The following is a 23529-nucleotide window of genomic DNA, read 5'->3' on the forward strand; positions in this document are numbered from 1 at the left end:
GGGGAGACCCGACTCGTTTCTTGTTTTCCTTTCTGAAACCGTATGCGAGTGCATTGCATTCGCTCACTGTTCTGCACTTTCGGTGCCTGAATGCTTGCTTGCCTCGGAAAGCGCGCAAGCCTTAGTCGATCGCTCGTGAGAGGTGGGACGAAAACCATAGCACTTCCTTCCCACCTTTTTATCTTCTCTTTTTCAACTTTCGTTAGCTTTTCTATTTTTTTCTTTTTTTCACACGAATTCCTACTGCTCCCTGCACAAGTCGTGAAGAATTGCATTGCGGGCGTTTATTCCCGGGCCTGTCAAAAACGAAGCCTCTGTATGAGTTGCTCTATATATTTACGCAGCTGCTCTGGTTACGGTTTCATACCGACCTGTCGAGAAGAATAACCAGAGGTGTCTGTTTCGGGTTTTTTGTTGTTGTTGCTGTAATGTGGCGATTCCCACCATTTTAGTATAAATTGTGATTTCCGTCATATTGTTGGCTTTTACACCCGTTGCGCATCGCATATGTGTACCCTAGAATAATGCATTACTCTCGAAGATATCTGTATATATGCGCTGAACTATATTGCCACTATGTGGTCGCTGCGTGAGCTATATAGCATATACATTTAAAAAAAAAAAAGCCCGAAAGTTGGCCGACAAGCTTTTCCAAGCAGCGGCTGGAAACGATTGTCGGTCAAATTTCGGGCTTTGGGACAGAGCACGACGTCTTGCTCGCGCATGGCATATGCATAGATCGCAAGGCTTGTTCTGGAGCAACTACAAGCTGTGCAAGTTCGCGCGGATTCATATTGAGAAAAGTACAGGGAAAAAAAAAAGAAGACGACGACGCTAAGTTGAGAAATACGAGAGAACACGGGAAGCGCTGCGTCCTTGTCCTTTCCTGCTTGACGTCCTTGTTTTTCACTTTACTTATTTTTGTTTTCACCTTCCCCGAAATGAATAGCAAGTGTACATGCTTGTGTCCAGGCGTAAACCCAGACGCAAGTGTTCTTGTTGATCGCTTGCTTCGTAAGGGCGTCGTCTGCGCTGTTAAACAGTTACTAAAACTGCCAGAACATCCAACAGTGTACGTCTATTATACAAGAAAGTCTTATTGGCAACGCTAATAATGGCATACTCGACAAACAACCGCACCGGTGGTGCGCACCGGGGCAACTTTGTACGGCATTTCATCCAGTCGTCCTCGCACCAAGGCGCCCCGGGTCGCACCGGCGTGGTTTGTCGGTAATGCCGTAAGAAACTTTGAAGGCGCCGCCTCATAAGCGCGCTGTGTCTCTTCGTAGAGACACATGTTTTGTAGAGACACACGTAGAGAGACATGAAACGCTTCCAAGTTTTGTCCATATCCATGCCCTTGCGCGTGCGTGCGTGCGGGCGCGCGTATTAACGTTTAACTGGATGAGAGCTCTGCACAGATGCTGAATAAGCTCCTGAGAAAGACGCGGTACGCTCATATCGAACTTACGTTTATATAAAGGGGCACATTGTCAGATGTAAAATTAACAGCCATGGTGTTTGTTGCCCTGTAAATAACGTCAACGCCCTTGCAGGTGTTCTGCTGTTGAGGTTGTTTTTCTCCACGTCTGGAAGTGGCATCGATTGAAGCAAACTTCACACGTAACTTAATGACTTTATAGTTAACAGCGGCCTCACGCCGCAGTTACCTTTGTAACTTTTTGTTCTAAGTTATCACTCCAGCAGCGTGGCGTTTATACCTGATAAATACAACCAGCGTGGCCTTTGCCTATATTCACAGCAATACCACGGTTTATCTTGCTGTTTTTTTTTCTTTCGTTTTGTCCTCCTTAAGTGCGAACATGCGCTCCTTTATATGTATAGAAGCGATCGTAATAAGACTGGTACGTGGGCGTTGTATATACAGCCCACATTGACCGTCTTCTTAAAGGCGCTTCACCAATAATGACAACAAACGCTGTCGTTGGCTCAACATTTTACCCGCTCAGCATCCCAGCTCGTCTTTTTTCCGGTCGCTTACACTGCAGCGCAATTTCTTCCCCGGTTTAGCGGCGTTGGCGGAACGTCCTATTGCGGGCCCACGCAAGCGCCGCGTGTAGGCCTGTGAAGCCTCTACGTCAGGGTCATCTTTCGCAGTCGCCTCGCAAGCTCGAAACGCCATCTTTGCGCCGTTCTGTAATACATACTCCGCCCCGGTGTCACGCGAAACCATCAATGACTCCGCTGGCGTAGTGACGCAACGCTTCACGATCGCCACGCGTTTCTGGCTGCCGGCTTCGGTCGTTATCCGCTTCCTTCCCCGCGATTTATAATCGCGCCCCGCTATAGCATCCGTTCGTGGGCCGCACCTCGGGTGATTTGTAAGGGCGCCCCTTCGGGAGACTCTCTTCCGGCTTTCGAAGTTCGCGGGCCGGGAAACCTCTGTCGTAAAGGTTTTTCCCGTCGGAACGCTGCGATCCTTTGTGCGGAATCTGTGCCGTGTCGCTGGATTAGAAGCGCCTCCTCCTCCTCCTCCTCCTCCTCTGCTTTCCTTTCGTCGTTGGCGAGTGATTTTGCAGTTCCCGTTGGTCGGAAATCGTATAGCCTTAACTGACCAATAAGTAGTTTAAAAAATAATTTTGAAAAGTTGGTCATGACAGTTGCCAGGATCCTTTTGGCGCTCACCGTGAAGACAGCATGGCCTTCGAAATGATGAGGCGCCGCTCTGTCGCGGTAGCTGAATGCCATATTCTCGGAGGCTGTGTGAGACATGATGCTTGCTTAAAACTTTGTCGCAGTATTATGAAGTTGCACTGCGGTTAATAAAAGTCTCATTCTTACAGGACAGTTTTTAACACGTCTTATACTATCGCGAGCAAACCATGGCGCCAGTGCTCTGGAGGGGCTGTAGCCGGAAATTGCAAGGGAGTTGGCAGGAGGGGGTTCGTGTCAACGTGGATTGTCGTTGCCGCCTTTCCGTTGGTCCCGGGGCGATGGTGTCATTTCCGCTGACGCTCCCGAATCAACGCCAATGGACTTTGCGCGGGGCGGTCTGATTAGGAGAGCTGCGGGGGCCAGTTTTGCTGTCATTTGGAACTGCTCTGTCGGCTGGTCTCGTGCTGTATATATTTAGCATGTTCAGTACATCGGACAGTGCCTAATCCTATTCGTCTTCATTAGTAGGTCCGTGTATAAAGACGAGTTTAAAGAGTTCGAGGGGATACAGAGGAATGTGGCGCATGCGGCGCCTTGTTTGGTTGGTTACTGATCGCAGCAGCTTATACAGCGCGCCCGTTCTTACCGCAAGCCTTACAGACACGGCTTGTTTTTTGATTGACGCCTCATTCCGAGTTGCTTATTTCCCCTCACTTGCCTGGCTCTGCGTGATAAGCGACTTGTCTCGTTATCTTTCTGGTTCACTTGTGGGTACGTCGACAAATAACTTATTACTCTTCGTCGTCGATGTCCGATGTTATATATGTAAAAAGCGGGTCCTACTTCTTGGATCAAATAGTACTCTCTCTCTCTCTCTCTCTGTATATATATATATATATATATATATATATCATCCGGCGTTGCTAACGTTTGTATGTCGTTTTTTGCGCTTGTTTTATCATCTCGGAAAGACGGCGAAAGAGGGACAAAGCGAAAATACACGAGCGCATTGCCGATCAAAAAGGCCCGTCGGGGTACCAGTGGGTCAAGCCTACAATGCATCAATCCGGTTCCCGCGTGCTTTGTTGGTGTAATGCGTTCCGAAGGAAACAGCGGTTTACAGCGTGATTATTAAGGACATACGCAAAAAATGAACACGTCTATACGCCGGGTGGCTCGTCGCGCCACAAATACTTCGGCAATATGCGCTCCATGTAGTTTGCAGCTAATTTTTCACTAAGTATCTATAAGTGCGCGATAAAGCGGTCGCCTTGTGGTAAACTTGCGATGTCGTATCTTTCTTTCTTTATTATTCTTTATTGACATATCAGATGTCAAGCGAGTAGAATAAGGGGAATCAATGGGCGTTGATTTGTTTGTTTTTTGTTTTTGTTTGTTTGTTTGTTTGTTTGTTTTTGTTACTACGAACCACATGAAGTCAAGAAAGAATGAAGACAAGGACAACATTTTATTCTGCCGTATGCTTTCCTTGGCTTCATGTGAGTGTGAGAAAGGAGGCATTGGTATTGTGGCATATAGTGTTATTTGTCTACTAACGGGGCCCCCCCCGTATAACATAACCTCAAGCTACGCGTAACGGTATAACGAAAAGTGCCGCTAACTGTTTACCCCACTAAAAAAAAAAGAAACGAAGAAGATGAGCATTTGTATCGTAAATGTAACGACGATGGTTCGCGTGCACAGGCTCCAACACGTCACACAACAGTGAATCCACAAACAGTAAGTAGCCAGTTGGTGTTTATATAGGCGCTTTCTTGTTGCCTCCTCCTCGACTCGGCGTGGTGCTCCCATTAGCGAGATGCATCGTGATCGCTTTGCACGCCTGGAGGGGCTGTGTAGCGGCGATTTATGGAACTTCGCTGGCTCACCCGTACGTATACACCCCCCCCCCCCTCCTCGTCTATCTCATTCACGATTCACAGGCTGCGTCGTTGCAGTTCCGGAAACGATGTGTTTCAGTTACTCCTCGCGGGCTCTTCTGGGGCTCGCGGGAGCATTGCATAGACGGCGTATTACGTGCCTCGCCCCGGCGATCGGCGCTAATACTGCAGCTGGAATGAACGCTGCCGGCCGGCACCGCCTGAAAGGAATTAGCGCTGGCGCGGTCGTCGTGAGCCGGTGCTCCCATGTATACGCCTGCGGCTGCCGCGCTCGCATTTATGCTTGCCGCGTGTGCTTTCGGCGTGGCTGTAAGCACCTTAACCGCGTCGCAGGTCGCAGGTCACAGATGCGGCTCCGGTTGACGTAGTGCGTGCGTAGGCGTGTTCGCGGCGTTGTTGATTAATCTCCCCCGCCATTATACGCACGCACACACCCGTGAGACGCCGGAAGAAGGCGCAGAGAAAACAACGCTTTCGATTCGTTGCGCCTTGAGCTTCGCGTTGTTTGAGAATGCGCGAACGTTTCGTGAATATGAAATGGCGAGCGCACAACAGTGTATGCGACGACACGGAACACTGCAGGAGTATGTAAGGACGAGTGCCGGATGAGAGCTAGCGCTCGCGGTGTCGTATCTGATCGTCGTCCTCGTACACTGTTCCGTGTTCATTTCGTAATCCTGAACAAATATACCAACTCGATCAACAATTTGCTTTGCGCAAGTATTTATTAATTTATTTATTATTGATTGATTTATTTATTTATTATTGCTATTACTATAATTATTATGACTATATATACATACATATTGCAAGCTTCGCCGCACTCTTCGGTGTATGCTCTCGGTCAGAAGTAATTTGGATGATCCAGTTAGAACAGATTCGCCCGAGTCCGCGCGATCAGCGTTCTTTTTACGAAGGCAACACCTACGCCACTTCTGTAAGCTCGGCACAGGAGCGGGTGAAAAAATTGCTTGTTAACGTATAGCGTCAGCAGCGCTGCTATTGTTGGATACGTTCTTCGGTACGGCATAGTTCGCGTTCTATGTATAGTCTAGCGCGTGGTGACTGTGACAGACTGCTAACACCAACGAAGTGCGAGCTTTCTAGGCGTATTCGAGTTAGGTGGGGTCTTTCGGACTGTCCTGGAGAGCTTTCGTCGGGAACTGTTTGGTAACGTTATAACGTTATACAAAGGACACAGGGTCATTTGCATGCGCCTGATTGCATGTGATAGACGTGCGTGTCTTATACATCGCTCGTAAGCTGTAGGCTATATACACACTTTGACCGCTAGCTTTCTGGTGTCGGTCTCGCCTTTATAAATTCAGTTCGTTGAACGGACTTTTTTTTTGTAGTTTCGCATTTGTTTGCCCCCACTGACGTATGTATGCTGATGAAAAGGAGCGCATGCGTGTAATATATCTATCTTTATGAGCGTATGCTAGAACTGCTGGAGATTAAATTTCCAATTTACGTAAGGCTACGGATCGCGCACGTATTTAGTAAACTGGAACCAGCATTTTGCATGGAAATCTAGCTTTTGCTTTTTTCCTTGGGCTGGGGAAGGGGGGGGGGGGCGCAGGTGGATAGCGCACTCTGCGACGCTAACGGAACCGCGATATATATAGCGTGTTCGGCTATCAGCGTCACCGACCTCGGTTGCGGTTCCGCGTGCTTAGCAAATATTTGTTATGAAACACTGCGTATAACGAGAACGATTTGTTTGGAAGAACTGCGCTGCATCCATGTCGTCGAAACAGAGGCGCGCACGCCTTGTCCTCTGTAATGCCCCGTTCACACTGAGACATTCGGCGGCGGCGCGATCCGCCGGAAAAGCCCCTTCCGCGCCGATCGCTCCCGTACCGATTTTTGCGGCAGCTGCCGCCGGATTGCCTCGCCGCCGCGCGGCGCTGACCAATCGGTGAGCGTAGAGCTACTGTATATAGGTGAGCGCGAAACAGAACTTCCAAAGATGGCGGCCGAGTCTCATGCCATGTCGCCGCCGTCTCTTCGGTGAATGCTTCTGCGCGTCATGCATCGCCAGAAGGGTGCTCGCCAACAGGCCGAGCAGTACTGCCTCTTCTTGCTCGGGGTTCATCATTGCCTTTCCAAGCAATGGTGGAGACGCGCAACATAAACACACGAACTCGACACGAGCGGAGACAACTGCGCAATTTCGAGCCGCGCGGACATCCGGGATATCCCGCGCTTGATTGGAGGTTAGCACTTTATGGGGCAGATGGCGCTGTATGTCTTTCCGGCGGCGCGGTCCGCAAGCAGTGTGAACTACGCGATTTTCGGCGGCAGGAGAATTCCATTCGCTGTAGACGCCGGATTCCTCAGTGTGAACGTACCATAAAACGCAGGGATGAAAGAGGCCGGACTTGTAGCATTTCAGTAAACGCTTCACGAAAGCCTCGCTTCGCAGAGATTCCGAAATGCGCATCGGATCTGCGTAATCGTTTTCCAATTAAACATTCGGTTTTTTTCTCAGCGTTGTACATTCGCCGACGGCGTGTACACGTGATCTTGTCGAAGTGGTAGTAGATACGCAAGCGCACGCAAACACGCGCCCACGCCCACGCAACCGCACACAACACAGCCGTGTGACGGGAGGAGTGTGTTGCCGGAAATTAGGGGTTCGCGTCGCCAACCAAGGGCGTAGCGCGTGTTCCGGCCACGCGCAATCTGGCCCTCGCGGTGCCGGGGATGCGCCGTTTGCTATACGCCGCGTCGCGAGGAAGGTGCGGTGCGCGGTCGCGGAAATCGGATTGCGGTTCGACACCACAGACGGCGCTTACGCGTCGCTGTCGCGTTATTAGCCCTTGCAGGATATGGCGAGCGACCGAGTTGCTCGTTCGTTCACACAGTGCCCGTTTCCGAGGTCGTGGTGTGGGATTGAGCCCCGGATTAAAGTCACCTGGCGTGCCTGGCAATTTTCGTGGTTTCCTCACCGCCCCCCCCCCCCTCCCCTTTCTTCTTTGTTCGTTATGTAGCATCATGCTAGTTTCGTGGCAGTTCCTGCAGTCCGCGTGTGGCATCGTCATCTGCTTTTTGCGCGTTCTTTCGCAGTATGAAAGGGTAGTTTGAGGGGGGGCGACTAGGGAACATTTTTATTGATTGCGAGAGTAATACAAAGTTTTTATAAAGATAGGGTCTAAGGTAGAGCAAGAATGTGGTGGAGCGCAGTGTAACTTCAGTAGAAGCTCTGTATTGAATGGCTGCCCCTTGGTGCGCGGTTGTGTTCCACGCGGCCTTGTTATTCGAATTCCAAAAACAAGAAAGGGGCTGACAGATGGAAAAGCACACTGTGGTATAAAGTTTGTAAACAGGGATAAGGTGCCTCAGACAGGCTGGCCTGTCTGAGCAGGACAGCCTGGAGCGCAGGAGAGCAGGACAGCCTGTCTGAGGCACCTTATCCCTGTTTACAAACTTTACACCACAGTTGTTATTTGAATGTAATTCAGCACAAATGTCAAATCCTTTTTTTTTTCTTTCTCTCTTGTCAATCGGTATGGTTGGCACCTCTCTTGCAGAGGCAGTAGCGGATTCCATTTTTCCGACGAGCGATATACGTGTTTAAGAGAAAAAGGGAACGGAAGAAAAAAAATTTCCGTTCCACTCTGTGAAAGTGGATAACCAGCGAAGCTGTTTAGCACGCGGCACAGAGGTGCCACAGAATTTTGAACAAAGGTGCGAAGTCATTTATTGTCCAGGTCGGGGGTCATAGTGACGACAGGTATGCACACGCATTTGTTGTCATTCGCGCGGATGACGGTACCGCCGCACCGAGGAGCTGCCCTGTAAAATAATTTACACCCTTGAAAGTGAAAAAGGGCGTAAGTGTGTCTATAACTCACACCCTTAGGGACACCCTAAGGGTGTCCCTAAGGGTGTGAATTCACTTTTATGGGTGTAAATTATTTTACAGTGCGGAGGAAACTAGACAAGCGTCACGTTTCGACGGGACCGCCATCACGGGAGAGCGCAAAGAAATGAAACTAGAGACGCGAGCGCGTGGAAACGTCAGGATGGGTCCACGTTTTTTTGCACACGAAAAATGCACGGAAGCCGAGCCATAAGCAGCTTCGCTGTAAGAAAGCATATCCGTATATGGTGTTATCATTACGGTGTGCGGCACATGTATATTTGCCTGCGTACGTGAGTGAGCTCATGTGTGTGAGCGCACGCGCGAAGTGAACATCCGAGTCCTGAGTCGAACCTGACACTCTCGAAAGTGTCAGGTTCTACTCGGCACAAGTAAAGTGTACTTCGAATGTGTACAGCTCAGCTTGAATTCTGTAGCTTTTTCAGTTAGTAAATTTTGTTGTTGTTGTTGTTGCTGTTTTTAAGGGAGCGATTATTAAGCTGGTATATCAGCCTGTTTACGCTGCTGCTTTCAACGTTAACTGCGCTCCCGTGATCTAGCGCGTATGCTGTGGGAGATTTTCTCGAAAGGAAACACCCGCATTTTTCGTGCGGCGTGGCGTTTCGTGCTGTCGCGGTGTTGGAAATGCCCGCGATACCCTCGGGAAACTCCGAAAGCGCTTGTATCACCGGGACTTCCCTGTAGCTGTGCGTGTTACTGTAGGCATTCGGTGATTATTTGTCTACGATTTAGCGGCGGCGTCAGTGCGGTCCGAAGTTTTCCTTACACAAGCTCAAGAATTGCCGAGGGCGACCTCCGTGCTTTTCTGACGGGAAGCGGATGTAAATGTGGAGCACGCAAGAAACAAAAACGCGGATGAAGTACGCGAAAAGAGCTGCTTTCTAAATGCGGCAACGAGAACTGATTACGAAGCCCTTCAACGACCAGGTAGTGGCGCGCGAACGTCTGGTGCAGCAAATGTGGAGTCGGCACGTCGTTTCCGGACCAACGGCGGTTTCGGGTGGTGTGCGTGCGTTTGTGTGCGTGTGTGTGGATGGGAATGGTGAAAGGCGTGCGTATGCACGCGTGAGAGAGAGAGAAAGAGAGAGAGAGAGAAAATCAAATACGTGATACTTGTCATATACTCGACAAAGGTAACCTTTCAACATTTTGCTTAAACTGGCAGCGTCGTAAATATAACGACTGTAGGGGTAACAGGGCCAGAGTTATGTATATAATCTGTATGGTTACATTACTGGCCTGAATTTGCATCATACTATTGCAATATAAGGTGAAATCAATATGAAATCGCAACAATGCGATGAACCGCCTAATTTTTCCTTTAAGGCTGTTGGCCGTTGTAACACGGCGAACGATAATTTGCGTACTTGTTGATCTTATATCTGTAGAAGGAGCTTGCCTCTTAACTGTTTATAAGGGGTGTTCTTTTTTTTTCTCTCTCTCTCGCTCTGGTAGCATCACCGTGCAGAGAAAGAAATTCAACATTATGGCGTCGCCATCTTTGGAAGACAGAGGAAGGGCGTACTCGTAGAATACCAATGCTCTCGGAAATCGCGAGCCGAGTCCACGCTTCCCCAGCGTTTAAGAAACCAGTTCATTCCGGTCTGCTGCGAAAGGTTGCACGCGGACATACCGCGCATTCCTGCATATTTTCCGGAATGAGTTTGCACGGCTGGTCGCTCAGCCATTCATCGATGCGGCTCGATCAAACTGCTCACGGTCAATCGACTCGCGTGGTGAAGGCTCGGCGAGCTGCTCGTCCGCCGACGCCCATATAGGAATGCATGTCTATAGACTCCTCCGCGTTTCAAAGCGAGTACGATAGCGAACGAACGACGCGATTTCGTGTTTGAGCGATCCGCGCAGTCGCTCCATTCTAACGTTTCTAACTTTCGCCATTGAACGCGGTCGCGAACATCCCACACAATAATACGCACTTCAAAATGCAGGCTTGCTCTCAGCGGGTAAAATGCGGGTGCCCAAGAACTTCAGAAGTTCAGCCCTTCCCGCCACCCCTTCAACGCCCCCTTCCCTTCCCCCCCAAGGTGTCGCCCCCCCCCCCCCCCCCCCCCCCCCGCTGACGAGACTCAACATTTCCTCCTGCGCACAAAGTATTCACGTTACGAGCTTGGGATGAGCGTGGAGGACGTCGGTTTGTCGCCGAGTGAAGATTGTGCCATAGGATAGGAGTTTATTGCCGATCATGTGGTGGACCGTACACAAAAGCGCGCCGAGTCAGGCGCTGTCTTTTCACAACGTTACACGAACGCCCCTATGCGGTTTCTAAAAGCAGCTCTCGTGTGATTGGTTCTGAAAGCGTGCATGTATATTTAACACTGGCTTGTCTGCGCCCGCGCGCGGTCGTGCTCTTTCGTGCACTGTCGTTATCCTTCCTCGTTTTCCTTTGTCGCCCTCTCCTTTGTGTAAAGCTGCGAACCGGATGCTATCACGCGATTAACAGCTTTCTCCCTAATTCTTGCTCTTTCCCCTGTTTTATACGCCTCCTGTTGGAAAAGCATTCCCCAGTTATACCGCGTTCCTGGCTGCACCAGATGTGCCCCTCCACCTTGTAATTTTCCTTATGAAACATTCTTGATATTGAAGTAAGACAGATGTTCACAGGCAGAGGGAGGCTTGAAGTGAGTAACAGTGGCCGAACAAGGGAACGTAGTTGGAGCCAACGATTCGACAAAGAGGCTTGTCTTCGTCACGGTGAAGACAGTCCCCTCGTCCGAACATTGACTGCAGATACATCCCTTGCAATGCAAGTGTTATTCAATGTTTAACGTCGCGTTTATTTAATTTCTTTACGGATAGTGCCTGTGAAGGTCGTTTGATGTTGGCACGGAGCCGGAAGAGTCAGGGAATTGAATGCGCAGTCGTTTCCTTGCAGTACTTTCTAATAAATGGACGTTCATCCCAGCATTGAACTGCAGTTGAATCGTATACTGTGCTGCCTAACCGATAGGCGTCGCTGCTTTGAGACGTATACAGGTTGTCCCACGTAACTTGAGTCAAAACTAAAAATTGAAGAAGATATGCGAGTGCGATGAATGTGGACAGAACCAAAGTAATGTTTTTTGTCGTCGCTTGAAGCAAATCAGGCTATTTTTATGTACTTTGCCTTATTACGTAATCAGTTAGTATTCGTTAATTAATTCTCAAATATTATCGTCAGAGCAAAATTGTCCGACAAAAAATTTTTGGCTGTCATTAAAAATTTCTGATGCCCGTTTCTGTTGCTCTCTGCGCCCTACATAAAAGTTTTTTTTTTTTCAAACCTGGAAGAAGTCTGCAGGAGCACGCGAAAAGTGCCGCGGCACTTCTTGTTCTGTTCGCTGCCTTCAACCAAAGAGACAACAAACTATGCCACCCTGGGTGTACAGAGATCGCGTGACTACGGGTACTTCCTGCCCAACCATTCGCTGCGATATCAAAGGTGTTGTTTCAGCGCTTATGACCGGTCTCAGTGCACCAGAATATACTAGAATAGTACCTGTCTAATCGAATTCCGTTGTCAGAGTCGGAGTTGGCGGCTGACTCCGCGAGCGAGGAGGGGTCTTTACGGCGTGATGTGACCCCTCCAAATCAGCAAACCTGCAGCCAGAAAATCGCTGATTTTCGTGCTTTAGCTTTGCACATACTGTCGGCGTCTGTCACGAAAAGAAGACAGTCTCGACGATAGTAAGTATAAAGGGACAATTGAAACTACGACGTACTGGAAGCGAGTGAAAGGCACAAGGGGACGGGGCGAGCGGTTCTGCCCACAGGTGCACGGGAGGCGAAACTAATGAGACACATATGGTGACGGCACCGAGGGGCTCAGGGTCGGGTGCCGGGATTAGAAAGAGCTACAGGGCATTGTTGAGCTTGAACGTTGGTACGAAGCGAAACAGCCCTTCCTCGGGGGGACAACCCGGCTTTGCAACAGACGGACACGACTTTGCAAACCGCAGGCTGCCATGTTCAGGGCTATTCTTTCCGGTTGCTTGTCTCCACGTTTACGCTACAGCCACTGTAGTTTGGAGCCTAGCGGAATCAGTAGACTGTACCGTAACGACCCTCGTTACCACCCGTCACCAACCACCCGCACCGACCGTCAGCCTTCTAATACCATCACTGGTATTACCATCACTGGTAGACGAGCGTCGGTACTCCGTGCATGTCGCGGAAGGATGTTCACCAATACCATTCATGATTGAACACTTCTTTTTTGAAAGTAGCGTGAGTGTGTGGCAGTGCACGTAGGGGGTCGCACCATCAAGCTTGTTGCTAGGGCACTGGTAGCAATGGTACACTTCGTGCGCACGTCGAAGCACGAAATCGTACAAAGCAATGTTAATGAATTCAGCAGTAATAACTTTCGCTTGCTAAACCTGCGGTGCACGCAAACATTTCAACAATGGGCTGTACGGCATAGCCGCCGCGAGTGCTTGCACAATACTAGCAATGCAGGAATCATATATATATATATATATATATATATATATATATATATATATATATATATATATATATATATATATATCCAATGCCGCAGTGAAGGAACACAATCATAAAGTGAGCAATCGCTCACTTTCATGCCTATTTCATTGATGCCTATTTGTGACATCTGTACAAACCGTGAGTGTACACGAGGAGAAACAAAGCTTCTGCTCGACTGCTGCGAGCAGTATTTTCCCTTAGTAGGTCCAATGAAAAAAAAAACTTAAAAACAAGGAAATGTTCTGCAGCATTGCAGCAAACATAAAGGAGACATTGGGTGTCGTGAGAACAGGTGACCAATGCTGCAGCTGTTATAAAACGGTAATGAGAAGAGAGCCGGCTGCTGTTGCTGAAAATAGCAAATCTGGAAGTTTGCACAAAGATGCCCCTTGTGAGGTGGAAACAGAAGAAAGAAAAAAACGGTTGCTCGACTATAGTATCGAGGTCTCCCAGCTACGAGATAGCTTTGGAATAGTGTCGAAGAAGAAACCCCATCCGCGGATTCAAATATTCCATCAAGCGAGCCACATGAGCCGAAGGAATCTGCATTAGAACGCACATCTGAAGCAGCTACTTCTGCTGTCTCATCGCGAAATACCCCGTCAGAAGTATCTAAGCCAAAGATGTCTCGTCCTTCGAGTGCGAGGCTGCAAGAACTGAGCTTTCTTTTTTTTTTTGACAACACGGAGCATCTGCAAACGCAGGAAGAAGCGCGATTTAATGAAAAACAGCACTATAAAGAAAAGCGCGTATACAAAGAACTACACAAAGAGAGGACGGAACAACACAAAGGAAAATGGCGCTTTTGAAGCATCCTCTTTGATAATAATACAGAGGACGAATAAAGGACAATTTCTTTTTTTAATGTGCTTTATTACATAAATAAAATGTTTCTCTCTTCAAACATCTGTCATAACCGTGCCTTAAGGTGATTAGTACAGAAAAAAAGAAAGAAGACAATGTGCCAGTGCAAACTTTGTTGAGGCACCCACAGTACTTTACAGCTGTCACTTTCGCCCAGCCTGCGCCGTGCTGGTTCTTCAGCAGACACCTCACTGTCAGCTCATGTGCATCGTTGCCATTGGATGTCATCAGGTGTTTCTGCATCGTTTGCTTCATCTAGCTCTATAGGTCTCCGAAGTCAATGCAAAGATTGGGCAGTATGCAGCGCGCCATCAGGGAGGGGGAAACTTGTTAATCCAGTCTACAGTTCTGAGTTCGATGTACATTAGCTGTCGAAATCGATTCTATTGCATCCCCGAGAAGGCGATAATTATCCTCGCACATGGAACGGAGTTTCTCGGCTAGAGTTGACAACCGGAACGCACGAGGGTCATGAATTTTGCTTAACCTTCCAATAAAGGCATCTATGGAACGGCTCTTGTTGACACAAGCTGCTTTCAGTATTATTGATAGGTAATCATGCCTGTTGCATTGTGTGGACGCGATTTTTCCTGCTGGACGCTGTATTTTTATGTACGATCCATTTTTTTTTATGTACGAACCAGCCGACGTGCTCGACGTCTCTTGGTCTCTTGGCAAGAATACGAAAGATTATTTCGAAGGCTTGCTCGTAAGCAGTGGTTTCAAAAGATTCAGCGCTACACGAATCCGTACTTGAAGTGTCACTTTCAGAGCTGTCCTTCTCAAACAGCGCGAGCAAAAGCGCGCGGCGCGATATCGCGGCGTCCATTGTGTCTGTCGATACCGGCGTCGGGGCATAAATAGAAGCATGCTGGGAAGGAGCAGGAAATGCGTCAGCCGAGAGTACCGGTCCGCTCCGATTTTGGCCGAGCAGTTTCGGCGGCTCCGCGGAGTGATCTCACCTCCGTGAGCGCGCTCAATCTGCCATTGGAGCACTCATTCGGTGCACTCGATTGGAACAGTGTTGCTCCAAAAAGAGCAGGAAATGCGGCCCCGGGAGTGCTCAGAATCTGCCATTGAAATTCGCTTTTAAGGAGCGTACCGGCGCCAAGCCTTACTTGTCGGAATAACGTCATAGCGTTTAGAAACGCAAATATGTAATGCGGAGTGACATCGGGGCAGCTCACTACAGCTGAGACATTTATAGCGTTCTATGATCATGCAGGAGCCTGGCCCATGCATATCTTTGTGCCTACCTTTCCTGTTCTAAGGCAACGCTCTCATTGCCTACCGCGCAAATACCACAAAATCTTCTGCGATGGGAGAAGAACGAGAAGTGTTCCTTACGCGTTCTTGGAGAAGATTGCACGCATCATTTGTGTCTTTGCATAGCTTTTAATTCACACGTTTCACGAAAGCTTCGTTTAAACGTAGACTCCAACGAGTACGTTGGATATGCTATTTATTTATTTATTTATTTATTTGCCGGGCTTTAAAATGCGCTTAAACTCAGCATTGTAAGTTAAGCAGCATACAAGGGCACATCTCACTTTCGTCGCCATTACGTGCCCGTTATGTCGAAAGGTTGGACGCCACTACGCAAGCTCTCTGATCTATCATCATGTCATGCTCAGGGATACGTGTGCCTCTGTTAAGCGCCAAACAGTGATAAACGCTCTCGTTCTATAAACCCCGACGGTTTCCAGCAACGAAAGCTTCACATAGACCCTAGTATGCGGCCCTACAACAACTTCATTTACGGGCACTATGTTACGAAACGTTATGCAGATGCTGTATACGGCTACGAGACAGTGACCTGTTTCGAAGCTGCAGAGTATCCAACAAAGTCCTGCGGATCCTTGATGCGCAACACAGAGTGAATTTTTTTCTTTCCGCTGCGAACGGGGAGTATACCGCGATCTAAAAGGCCACTCACTTCGTGCCTATATTTGTACTGCATCAGCCGAAGAGACCCGCACGTTTCTACCCTGTGTGTGCACCTGTTATACACTCGAACTGCTTCGAGAGACATTCAGCCGACCCTCTTGGGCGTTGACTCTCCGGTTCTCCAGAACCGAAAGTGTCACGTATACAAAGAAGCATTTCTAAAGACTGTTGCTGATCCCCGCCCCGCTGAAGGGGGGCAGGTAATTGTCCCTTCAAGAGACGCCGCCGTTTGAGTGACACGTTTTGGGCTTCGTCAGCCGTGGTCGCGAACGTTTGCGTTTCAAAGAATCGCCATCCGACCTGCTCACGTCTCTCGCGATGTGTGAAAGGCGCGTACGAGACGGCCCGAAAAAAAAAAAAAAGCCAAGAGCGTACTGGCTCCGAGACCGTTCGTTGGTTTCCGCTTTCGATGGGGAACACGACACCCCGTGATCCTGTGCCCGCCACGCATGTCACGTATCAACCTTCCGGATTGTGGAACTCCATTGCAGTGTGAAAGACAAGGATCCGAATTGAATGGGTCCCGATGGTTGCGGCGCCTTGCCGACGCCGCGTGGAAGTATGCGCTGCAGGTGGACAGAGCGCTCATCCTGCTTTAGCGTTAAATTTAGGTGAACTTGTTTATTATTTGCCTAAGGAGAAGGCATATCTGTTTGGCGAGAGTTGTCTTTTTTCTCTTTCGCTCTTCTGTTGATTTGTGATCGTATTGAAGGTAGAGATCGCTTAACCGTGCTGCGCGATATTTATTGCCCGAAGTTTGAATATCAAGCACGAAATATAAATTGAAGTCTTTAGGGAAGTTAATCATCGTATTCCACGCGTGCCTTGTGAGCTTCGGAGTGTTTGTAAGATCACCGACTTCACTCTATGTACGGGCCGCAAACTTACGCAAACTGCGTACCTCACGTAAACTAAGTAACGTTCTTTTTCCTCCTTGTATCACAGCTTCCTCTCCGCCTTTATGATTTTTTTTCTGTCACTTATTTCCTGCAGAAGCTTTTGTTATAGCTGCGGCATTTCGAATAAAACTTACTTTATTTTTGTCGCTTAGACTTCACGGGTGGCGCAATGAAAGATGAGTTTGGGGTTTTTCATACAGCCGGAAAACAAGAGCAACATCGAGAAGAAAACTCGGCTGCGTATAGACCGTTTTTTCGTAGGCGCCGCCATATTGTGAGCTCAGTGGCGCCGCCTATGAGCAGCGCCATACTGGCTTGGGTGAAAGCGGTCCTTCGCATGGCAGGTATACGCTCGGCGGTCGGTTCTGGCGTCTGTTTTCGCGGTTGCGCGCTCTGTTTAGCATGGCGTGCGTATCCTACGTGGTAAACGGTTCTGTGAGACGTGCTGAAGTGCTTTAAGGCGTTATGGCCGGAATTTCTGCTGGCGTTTAGGTGGACGGAAAACGCAGCGCGATGTGTGCGCGCATATTTGATTCTACAATCAGCCTAGGAGATCAATTGTGTGTTTCTGAATGTTCTAGTCATTAATGTGACCTTATTGCAGTATTATCCTCCAATTCTAAGCTGCGGTTTAGGAGCCATGAAACATACGCGACGATCGTAACAGCGTGGGTACCGTTCTGCTACGATAGGAGCTGTGATGTTATACTTTGACAAGCGTTCAAACTGTTCGCTGCAGGTTACATTGCGTGACTACTTGGTTCGATGGATGAAGTTTTTGCCCCTGAATAAAATAGTTTTGGCAAGTAGTAGCAGCATACCTTACAGTCTGAATTAGGCTGTGCAGCAAAGGGACTGTTTACGAACTGCGCGAGCGTCCTAAGCAGTGGTAGGTGCTGGATTACATATATCTTTGTTCTATATACCGCATGGTCGAAGCATACGGCATCAGCGGTTATATATTTATAAACGTTGTGACTAACAGCGGTATATATTTATAAACGTGACTATGCGAGGTCCTATTGCGGCATTAGCCCGTTTTCTCTTGCTCTTGAAGGATAATGATAACCTAATTTTTTTTTTCGGTTGTGTTCATTCCGTTCTCTACGACGCACTCACACGTATTACAGAAATGTTGTCCTCAAAAATAGGCATCGCATTCTTTTTATGCGATCCCTCTCATATATTACGGCTGCATGCAGGCCAAAAATGCAACGCCGAAGCGCACAGCTTACATATGTACCGTGCTGGTTCACCAACCGCAGTGATCACTGTGCTGAGCAGCGCCATCGGCCTCATGCAGGAAGGCTAGCGTAGACATATGGTAATTTGAAGCCTACTAGACCATAAATGCGCGAGAGCGATGCCGGCGCATCACAAATATTTGATAGCGCCTGCAGCTTAGATGTTTCGTGGTTGCCTTAGGTTGGCCGTGCAGGAGCATGCGCTCTTATGCTTTATGTTTTACTCCCTACGCCAAGCGATCAGATACTGAGCAGATTTACCATTTCATGCTGCTAATACAGAGACACCGCTTTCCTTTGTTGAATTAAAGCCGATATAAGCAAAATAATTCACAACACATATACACACAGCGCTACTGATAATGTGCGTACACCACCACGGCTGATAAAACGCGTCACATTTTTGCGCCCCCAAGAGATATTTCCGCCTACTGTAGTTACCGATGCACCGAAAGGCTTCCCTGACGACCTTATATGAACGGACATGGCGTAAATTTCACAAAGTACCATCGAAAACAACTCGAAATTGTTCCGCAGCACGCGACAGCAATACTTTCAAGCAGCGCCGCGCCGGATCGCCCAAGACAGAGAGGAGGAAAGGCCCTCCGCGCGCCCTGTCCTCCTCGCCCGATGAAACGGTCTATATGGGCGAAGTGGCGGATCTGCTGAGGTGTGTACATGTGCCGCTAAACGCCTAAATATTGCGCCTTTGAGTGACTGTTTTATGGGGAACGAACGTTTACGCCATCTGGTTCCGCGAGGAATCAACTGTTGCAGCGAAATAACCTTTAAACTTTGCTTTTGAGGCACGAAATGGGTGTTCTCCGTTGACAGATGTGCTTACATCGGGGATACGCCGATATTGAACAGTCATTGTGATAATATTGATATCCCTCTGTGACTTTATTATCATACCCTCAGGGCCTAATGGGCATGTGCCTCATGTGACTAGCCTCGTGGACAGTTTCCTTAACATATATTCATATATCTCTGAATATACATATTTCATATATATTTCACAAATATTCCCTTCACAGCCTCATTGAAATCTAGCGGCAGTTTCTGTAAGGCATCGCCTACGATTCAGAGCCTAAATTGCCGCTATAAAGCTCTCGTCTCCCTCCTCTACAAACGTGCCGTATGAGGGAGAGAGAAAGATATCGCAAAATGTGTGAGCACAATCTTAGGCGTAATCGCGGTGGTTTCGCAAGATGGCACATATACTATGTGACCCCTCCGTTTGAATTATGTAAACTGGTTATTCGTTGGAGCCGACACCGTTCTGACGAACTAGTTGCCGACTGTATTCGTAAGAAATATAGGCACGAGCAAGCAAACAAACGCAAGTCTGTCCGATAGTCGCAATAAGTGGACTTTGGAGGGCAAGTCTACCTGCGACAAGATGCCTCCACGTCAGCGCCACCTTCCGAAGGGGAAGCATGGTGTGGACTCACCCTGACCTGTCCGGGAGACTTTGCTGCGGGATGTCAGCTAGGCAGTCGGTCTCGTCTAAATGTTTGCAGCGGCCTGACACTGGAGAGCTTTAGCATATTCGATATTCGGGTAAACGCAAGCGGACTGGGCGTTTTACCCCATGAGCGGAGTTGCAAGCGTGAACGGCCTGCGCGGTGCAACCACCTGGTGGCACAGAGCTCCATGAGAGAAGCACAGAGCTAATACTGCAGTAACCATGTGTATTCTACTTCGCTACTGGGGCAAAGTTTCGGCAGCGACGTGATCGTGTTGCTGCCGAAAATTTACGTCGGCAACAGAGTAAAATACACTTTGTCTCTGCAATATTAGCTGTGTTTGTCCGGGGAAGCTCGGCGCCACCGGGTGGCTGCACCGTGCAGGCTGTTCACGGTCGCGCCTCCGCTCATCCGGTAAAACGTCCGCTTGCGTTTATCGGAATGCTGGACACGCTAGAAATCTCTGCTATGCACTCGTGCTCGCGTGTGTAGCCCTAGCGAGGCAGCCGCATACCTTTCTGTTTTCTTCGGTCCACCACGCGGAATTACTGCTCCAGAATCATTCTTTCTTTTTGGGCTCCCCGACCGGTGAGTTCAGCAAAAAACGTATTTGCTGGAAAAGACCGGACTTGTCCTAGCACTAGCGAGACAGATGATGAGGCGCCGAATGGCAGAGCTGGAAGGAGGTTTACCGGAAAAGCTTACGTAACGGTACGCTTCTTTTATTTATCTGTAGCAATGGTGATACCATTTGTGTAGCTGAACCCCACGAAGTCCAACGTATTATTTTGGCACGCTGAGCTTGGTGCTGCGAAATGCCGATATAAGCGCGGGAAAACTTCGCACCAAACTCATAGTAGCGTTTCTGACACGCGGGAGCGAACTTTCAGTTGTGGATGGTTCACCAAACCAATTAGTAAATAAATAATTACGGCTGCGGTTATCTGTTAAATAAGCTAACTTGTGTGTATGAAGGTGGATCGGGGATGGAGGCGACGAATGTGCATTCCATGACCAGAAATAATAGTAATCAAGTTCTAATTTGCTTTGATGTAGAATGATGCTTCAAGAACATGCACGTCACATTAGATGTAAAAGCGTGCCTACCTTTTGTGCACTCGTCGCTGTTCATGAAGCTTCTGGGCAGCTAGCTAGGTAGTGTGTAGGCATACCTGGCAATCTGTAAACTTTACAATTAGCAAAATCTCGCGAAAGCAGCGGGGAGGGGTTGCGCAGGAGGGAAAAGAGACGATAGCACTCACGCTTTTTCTTTCTTTTTGATATTAAAAACTAGCCCTCATTTGACGTTTTTTCAGAGACACGTACGCACTTGAGCAACGATGATTTAACTTTGAACGCAGCACACCGAGCAACAACAAACTAGGAACAGCAAATACGGGCAAGCAACACACTGTTTCTAGATCACAGGGACTTTTTCACCCACTTACAGCTGTTGCCACATTGACCTGTTTCAGGAATTAGTAAAACCTTTTTGAAGCCAGTTTGCATCCTTCACCATCAAAATACTTGCAACGGAAGGTACAGATATCGACTTGTGATACGTACACTTTCGCAAACGGAACTAATGTTTCGTAAAACTTGATGAAGCATTCGTAAAATCGGTAAAACGGGCCCGAAACCGTAAACCATCCGAAAATTCGGAAGCGTTGGCTGGTGTGTGTGAAGGTGACTTTGACGTAAATGTGGAGGCGCTATTAAGAGAGTTTTGATGAGAATATGTGTTACGCTAGGTCAACTTGAGCGGGTTTCGGCATCGCTTTAGGCTATCCGGCGTCCGGAACTTCGCTTCAGAGCCCGAACTGCAGTAATATTGTCGTGCAAGTTGGTTAGCGCGATGACACGGGTCAAAATTTGTCTCATTTTAAGCCGCTAAGTCACTTGCCCCTACTGATCTTGTTTTTTTGTTGCTTTTGTTTATCGTTTTATTCCTCGGTTTCCCTTGGCTGGTTACTTTGAATACTTGACGCGCAGAGACATTGCATGGGAAGTTTGGCGTGTATTTTTTTTTTTTTTGAGTGGGAGGGGGGGGGGCCACGGTCATTGCGTAAACGTGTTCCGTTGATTTTCAGGTTTGTAAAATGTGTTTTATATTAAACTGCTGTTAAAGAGCATTTAGGGGAATCCATTTATTCAGTTTCCGTCTGTAAGCGGGTGACATGGCTATATTTATTTACACAGTATCCCCCCCCCCCTTTTTTTTAGCTACAAAGCGGAGGTTTTTGTTGGGCGCTAGGTGCATGTTTGCGGGCTTCAACTCATGTAAGCGGCGTTCGTATTAGAAATCCCGAGGCCGAATTCAAGAATCTTTTCGTTCGTAAGTGATATTTGTCATCGACTGGCCGCCTTCGCCAATAACATGTGGAACGTCGTGCAGTATTGGCTGGTATTTACTCAAAAATAATTTTAGCGTAGGAGCGTTTTATGAATATGGGCTCTGGTGCGTCGGACCTCGACGACTGTTGTGTTAAGGAAAATAGGCTTGCGACCAGAAACGGAAAAGCAAGCGACAAGTGCTACAGCTATAATATGCGGGAAAATGTTCAACAGTAAGCAATGTTGACGTATGCTGTAGGTAATATTCTATGGTTGAGTTTATAACGAAGAGGCAGGGTTGGTCAGGTCATGTGAGCGTTCAGAACCGATAACCTGTCCACCACTCACAGACTAACAGACTTGGTGCGCACATGTACCAAGGATATCCAGGCGCTGTCTGTAGTGGCACGTAATTAAGTTAGGGGAAGTAATCAAACGTTGGAAGCTTGCAGGCATATAGTTGGTATACTGTTAACCCAAGAGTGCAGTAAACACGGTTCTATGGCAAGGACCCTTGTCCCGCAGGTTAATAATTTAGGCTGGTGGTTGTTATTGTAGCACTTTTAATTATCGTTACACAAATTTGTCAAACGGCCTGTATTTGCAGTCATGTTGGAACCTCGGTCTGCGCCATGTTCTTATTTTGGTTGGTTCTTCTTTTGAAAGACGCAGCGCTTGTTCAAAGCTCCAGTACTGCGCCTTCTGTGTAAAGTGGTGCTGGGTATGCGTCCTGTTTGTTCAATGCGCCCGAATATAGGGGGATTCGTGCCGGTCCTGTCTCACTCTCTTTTCGCTCTGACACTGGTACATTGTCCCCTGTCTGCGCATGTGGTTTACCTTCTTTGTACCCGTATATATAAAATTTTCTGTAATCTGTGCTTAAAGGCTGGATGGTTCGTCTCAAAAAGGTTCCGGGCTCCCCCGCTACGCATGTAACCTTTTTCTCCGCTACGCATGTAACCTTTTTCTCCGCTAAAATATAAATGAAAAATTAGGCTTTTTCTGGCTGAATGTTCAGATGCAAATCACGGGTGATTAGAGATGCCGCATTGTGTAACTCCGGATTATTTTTCGACCGCCACTCCAGCTTTCTTTAGCTGGCTCGAATACGCGCCGAGTGCAAGGAGTTGTCAGCAAGCGCACTTTACGAAATGTGCCTTGCTGGTAAACCTTCAATGGATTGATTGATTGATTGATTGATTGATTGATTGATTGATTGATTGCTTTGGCTTTGTTTAACAGCCTAAAATTATATACGCAGAGGCCACGGAAGACGCCGTACAGCAGAGCACTCGAAATTAATTTTTACCACTTGGGGTTACTTAACGTGCACCGAAAGCACGGTTAACGGAAGCGTTTTCCCATTCCGCCTCCATAGAAACGCGGCCAGGATTCGAACCCCTCGACCTCAGCGGCAGAACTCCCGTAGCCACTGATCCATCCACTGCACGAACTTCATCCGTTGCCGGAAACCTTTCGATCACTCTCGCGCGCGCAAATGGCCTAGAGTTCGAAGTCCGTCGTTTTCTTCGGTAACCCTGTGCCACGTACCATTGGCCCGTGCCACTCACCTGATGGAAAACAGTCGTCGCCGCGTCAGGTCAGCTGCGGTGGCTACGGAGGAAGCGTGCGCCGCGCAGGCGTCGAGGGTACAGAGCGCCGTGCGCGCCCCGAGAAGAGCGCTGTGCCGGTGTGTCCCGGTCGCGGGACGGTGGCCGAGTGCGCGGGGTCCGCGCTCCGGGTCTTTTGAGCCCGCGCGGGAGCGGGCGGGCTCGCGCGCGCCTGGACCCGCATGGAGAGAGAGAGAGTGAAAGCCCGCGCGAGAAACTGGGAGGAGAGGGGAAACGGGAAAAAGGCTGCGCTTTCGCTGGCCGCCTGGTT

The 23529-nt window shown here is 48.5% G+C and overlaps 2 protein-coding genes across 4 annotated transcripts in view; one reads left to right on the forward strand and one right to left on the reverse strand.

Annotated features, from left to right (window-relative positions):
* The window catches only part of LOC139059235 (uncharacterized), a 48476-nt gene extending 25094 nt beyond the window's left edge, over nt 1–23382 (reverse strand). For both annotated transcript variants that reach the window (XM_070537377.1, XM_070537379.1), the window contains exon 1: nt 23220–23382. The gene's annotated coding sequence lies outside the window, so the exon portion shown is untranslated. The remainder of the gene's footprint in view (nt 1–23219) is intronic.
* Nucleotides 1–23529, forward strand: part of LOC139059236 (RNA-binding protein 42) — a 140051-nt gene that overhangs the window by 50374 nt on the left and 66148 nt on the right. The window lies entirely within an intron of this gene.

Source organism: Dermacentor albipictus, chromosome 4 (assembly GCF_038994185.2).
Source record: "Dermacentor albipictus isolate Rhodes 1998 colony chromosome 4, USDA_Dalb.pri_finalv2, whole genome shotgun sequence".
NCBI lineage: Eukaryota > Metazoa > Arthropoda > Arachnida > Ixodida > Ixodidae > Dermacentor > Dermacentor albipictus.